A 6,060-nucleotide genomic window follows, 5' to 3' on the forward strand; every position below is an offset into this window, starting at 1 on the left:
TTTTCTCATATTCTGTATCCAATACAATTTGATTTGAAAAAAAGAAAAACAAACGAAATTCGCCAGATGTACAAAACTATGCATCAATAAATAAGATGTCCTTGATTACAATAAATTATAAACACTTTAAAGTCAGTCATCTGTCGGCTTGTTTCTATATGAGATACAGGAAGCATATGGTGTTGTTTACTTGCTAAAGCTCACAAATTTTTGCTATTCTAATATTAATGATCATTCAGAATTCAAGTGTAGTTGTTTTCATTGCTTTGCTTTGTGTAAGTGTTCTCGTCACTTGTTCTAAAGGGTCGAGGGCATCACAATCAGCACCTTGCAAATTCATATCATTTATAAAAGGTAAAGGTCTTGTTTATAATAGTATCACCCCTACTGAAACGGCCAGCCATTTCTGACTTATGATAGACTTTTTGCTTGCATACCATGTACCTCCGAACTCCTACCACTATGCCAGGCGGCAGACGGATAGAAATCGGTAACCATTCATTTTAACTACCTCGCGGCTCACGGTGCGGCCATTTCGGAACGAGTCCCACGAAAAACATACACCTATCAATTAACGCTCCCCGTGGGGCTCGAACCCTCTACCTTCCGACCCAAAGGCGGACCCTTTAACCACTAGGCCAACAGTATCTGTTTATAATTTTAAAGCAGTTTACAGTTTATAATTATAAACTTTATACAATGAGAAATACAATTAGATACAATACATAAACAATAAAGAATCCCCTCGATACCTCTTACCTACCGGTCTGCCCGCTATAGTTAAATTAGTAAATCATCCAAAAAGCCATTTTGTCTTTTTATAGACCTTATATTTAAATACACCATATGGCAATTTGTGAAAGATTTATTGAAGGTTAAAATCATATCGAGTAAACAACGCCTTATGTTGCCATACCGTCCCACTTGAAAGACAAATATTGAACATTAAGTGCATAGGTATAATGATCACCAATATTATTTATATTTATGATAAAGAACACACACACCTTCTCTTTGCAGTGGAAATATATATCTTTTTTGCCATTTTTAAGTTAACTGTGTTGAAAAAGAGAAAATAAAGAAATATCATAGAAAAAAATTTAATGTTCAAATCAGTTTATTTTGAAAGATTTCTGGAATCTACAAATGTATAAGTAAAATATATTGAAAGCAACATTTTATTTTTAATAAAACATGTTTATTGGAGTATGAATTTAATGAAATTATGCAAAATACACTTCATATTCGTTATTGTCATTATCATCTATGTTTTGAAATTAAACAGTCAACCACACACCCAGTCAGTGAAGTCCCATGCTCGCCTCATTTTTGTTTTCCTTGTAATTTCCCGCATAGAAATTTGAATGAAGATAATTATCTTATTTACATTTCTGTCTATCGGTCAGTAACACATTTATAACACATTTACAATAATGACCGGTATGAAACTAAATCAACGAAAGATAATCTTTTATTTCATTAGCTCTACCATAAATGTATCAGTAATGATGCAAGGGAGTCTATTCTTATAATACAGTCACCAAATGCTGATATTACTAACCAATTGCAAGCTGTATAATCATATTATCTTTTATCATGTCATTACATTGATAAATTAAGCTTTATCAGTCACTCTCAGCTTTATCAGAAACCTCATCGATACATATTGAAATGAAATTAATAGAATTGATTGTTTTTACCTCTCACTATTTTGAAAATATTGAAATAATAAACCTTGTATCGAATAGTTTGTCTTTTTAATATTAAAGTCTCTCTTACATTCGACTTAAATCATTTAGGGCTACTGGGTGAAGAGATAACTCCGACTTTAAATCACATATTTTTTGCAATATCTTAATTATCTTCCTGTATATTTTAAATATTGAACCATCTAAACGTTCAGTTCAAAAACTTTACATTATACTACAAAACATTTCATATGAAAATGGAAGCTAGTATTCTTTTAGGTCCTGAATTACGAATACAAAACATGTACTTTTTACCCCACAATAGTAGATTAAGACGACACATATTTTTATGTAAAAATCAGTATCAATAATTCATTTTTATATCTAACACGTTTTATCTAATTTGTTTTACTTATTAACAGTTTTTTTTGAAAAATCTTTCCCAAGTCAGTGTCATGTTGTCAAAACAATTCTAACGACCTTATTGTAATTAAAAGAAAATAACCTTTTTAGCAGTTTTTACCTTTAAAAAGTTTAGCATTAAAGTTTACCGACTTACAAACACTCATCACATTCCGTCCTGCTCCTATACTACTAGGCGACTCTGTGCTTGTTTGTTTAAAAACAAAGTTATAACAATTATATTCGTCAAGTGTTTGGGTTATCTATGTGTCGGAGTTTTTTCATAGACCAGTATTTCTTATATATATATATATGACCCTCAGCATATTACTACGTGAGGCATGAACTCGAGAGGTCCTTGACATTAGAAATAAAAGAAACGCTTAGCAAAATTGCAAACATGGTAAATAGTATACCATGCTAGTTTCTGATATTATAAAATTTATCATGCTCGGCACGAAAAAAAGGAGGGCTTGGCAGAGTCTCGCCCTTCTGCTTTTTTCCTTTATATTGCCCGATAAATTTTGTAATATCAGACACAAGCATGTCAAATGATATCTCTCTGACCCAAGCACGATTATATTCCTCCCGTGAAATTCAAAACTTTAAAAAATGGCGGCCGCTCATATTCCTGAAAGCCTGGTCTAATATAAATTAACCGTAAGTAACGACCAAGGGAGGTAATCATTATGACGAGTTTGATTTTATAATAGTATTTATTTTTCCATCATGTAAATATTTTACTATATAACCAAATGTGACGTCACATGGTGATATTTGGATCTGTCATTCTGGAAATGAATACTATCCGGTGAACAATTGTTGGCAATATTTACCAGGGGAGAGTAATCTTTATAGACTTACGAAAACGTAATGTTGTAGTACTCTCCCCTGCAGGAAGTACATTTTGGTATGATAAAAGTCAATGATAATTGGCTGTTTGAAAGGTAACGAGAAGGTGAAATCTTATTGGTGCCGATCAGATCCTAATGAGTTAAATAGAAGCTGATTTTAATCAGACTGATTTACGCTGATCAACAAATAGACTTTTTATTGAAAGTGGTAGACTGACTAGACCTGTAAGCACACCAGTAACTAAACGGAAGATGCACTTTTGCGATGAATTAGAAGATGAATATCATTTTGTTTTAGAACGTGCTTTTACCACGGTCTCAGAAAACAATTTGCAACAAGCCATTATTAACGAAAGTTTAAGAACCTATGCAGAGAAAGCACTTACATTGAGAATATACCAACTTTACAAGGGCAATAACTCTTAAACTACTGAAGATATATATGAATTTCATGGGCATATGTCTTATTTGTTTCACTTGTTTATCATGTAGCTTTGTAAAACGTTACTAACTATGTGCAATTATCACAAATCCAAGTGTCAATCAACTTGCTTATTTCACCAAGCTGTGATGTGATAAAAGGAATAAGAATTTTATTTCATTTCATGCACAAGTAACCTGTATTTAATCATACCTTTTGATTCTCTGTAAAAGTTAATTTTACGTTTATCATTTGAAATGGTTAAAGGTTTATGCTAGGGGGCGTGAGGAATGTTGCACCTTTTTCATTATCCCTCATGTACGTACCAATAAAACCGACCGTGTCTGCAATATTTGTGCAATTTTGTCGTGATTAGTGCTGCCGATGGATCACTTTTTCTCCAGATTGCTATACATCACAACAGTGTCAATAATTGAGTACCGCTTAACCCATTGCTAGGGAACACAAGGGATGTTGCACTTTTTCATAATCCCTCATGTACAGACTAAACGAGTCTTCATTTTTCATGTTATTTTGTTTTGATTAATGCTTCCGACGTATCACTCTTTCTCCAGATTTTTACACATCGCAACAGCAGATATCAAGTGCCGTTTGGCAACTATAAAAGTTATCTCGTACTTCACTTCAGTGTTGTTATATTTCTCAGGTCCTTCGGGATCATGATTCAAACACTAAGTCTTGTAAGTGTTGAAAATTAAAAACCATCAAAGCATATGCAAAGGGGTGGAAGGGACGTTCCACCATTTCATTATCCCTCATGTACAGACTTGATAAGAACGAGTCTGCAATTTTCAAGTAATTTTGTTGTGATTAATACCGAGGGGTCACTCTTTTTTGTAGCCTATACAATATGGTACTTGCTTGTAAAATTGCAAAACAATGGACCTTTTTTTGTAAAGTGTCAACATATAAATACTGAAATATAAAACTTATTTGCTAGAGTCTCAAACAATGCAAAACTGTCTTGCGAAAATATTAAAATGGAAGTACCGAACCCACTGTACATGAATGAGAGCCTATAACCCCCAACCCCCGCCAAAAGACATTCGAAAGATAAAAGCTTAAATAGAAACTGTTCATGTAAATATAACATTATATGCAATATTGACATTGTGCAATTCCCTTGGCTACTGTTCATCTTGATTGTAAAGTATCTCTAACCCCCTCCTTCGATATTTTAGGCAGGAGCGGGTACCTAAGTAGAACCAACGCCGTTCTGCGTGATAACATTTCATTCAGAAATAATCAAGAAACATTCCTAGTCAAGATCCTTATCAACAATAGTTAAGACTCGGCCACAAGAATGTTATTCGCCTCCATGTTAGTAATACATCAAGTTCCAGCCCCTGAAAGCAAAGACGCATTGTGAATATATCATATGATGCTCCAAGTCAACGACTTTAATGAGGCGGTCACGAATGCCATTGTGTAAATTAGTGCCACTGTTAAAATAAATTTAGCGTTTTTAGTTAACAAACAAAACTGATCCCGTTCATATGTCACTTTCACAGAAAATAAGACTAGTGTATTGCATTAACTTGTTTGATTTGTAGCTTATATTCCTGCAATATGTATGTTTGATATCCATTTAATAGGTCTACAACTTTTATGTTTGAAATTCATGCTCCGTAAATTCAAATCAAACCGAAGTTTTCTAGGTCCAGGCTTTTTGTCAACAGTTTATAATGCCTACGTGAACGTTTATATTATGTAAATGGTATAATGCTTATTTATTAAATTAAAATATTCATTGTCATTCAATCGATAAAATCACCATCAATAATTTTCTTTCTGAATATTATTAATGCTGGATAAGTCCCGAAAACTCGAGAATAAAAAAAACAACCTTGGACTAGTATTACGTGAGAAGTGATAAATTAATTCTTTTGTTTTGTTTTTGTTTTGTTGTTTGTCAACCGTTTATGATATGCAGTTGTTTTGAAGGACGTTGTTGATAAATGCTTAAAGCCTATTTAGAAGTACAAAACCAATTTAAACTTAGGTGTAAGAATGCTACTATTTCTTGAATTCTAGATTTACAGGATAAAACATGTTCTATTTTGTAATCCTTATTGCCCAAACCTCCCATGGTGACAGGTGAACGATTTTCGAATTTTCAACTGATAATATATGTAATGAATGAAATTCCAGAATTCCTGTTATCAGTAACCTCATGTTTTTAATCATAATCATAAATAAAAACATTTTTTTGCTTTGAAAACTATCTAGAATGAAAGAAAATGGTCTAACTAAGAAAATTAATCCGAACACCAATATCTTTAATTAAGTCGTTAACGCTGTACAGACGTTTAAAATGTTGTTTACGTGACGTCACAATGTAGCACAAAACAGCCCGTGCACAACAATCAAATCAAGTACGCTATTTTAATGTCGCAAACGAGTTAAGTTTTACACTTATTTCACTTTTAATAATTTGTATTTCGCTTGAAAATTATAGAGTAAAATAAAATAAACAAACAAAGATTCATCAACGTTTTCAAAATTCGTTATTCTCAAAATGTTTCTACACACGGTAGATTTAACGACAGTTATTTTCAACCCACTGGAACAGCCTTTAAAGAACGTTTCTATTGGAAACTCTGAGGCGAAAACAAATTTAACCACCAAACATAAAGTCCAACTTTATTATAATAATTATATTTTTCTTGACGTG

Source organism: Ruditapes philippinarum, unplaced genomic scaffold, assembly GCF_026571515.1.
Source record: "Ruditapes philippinarum isolate M1 unplaced genomic scaffold, ASM2657151v2 ctg2406_1_1_1_1, whole genome shotgun sequence".
Taxonomy (NCBI): Eukaryota; Metazoa; Mollusca; class Bivalvia; order Venerida; family Veneridae; genus Ruditapes; species Ruditapes philippinarum.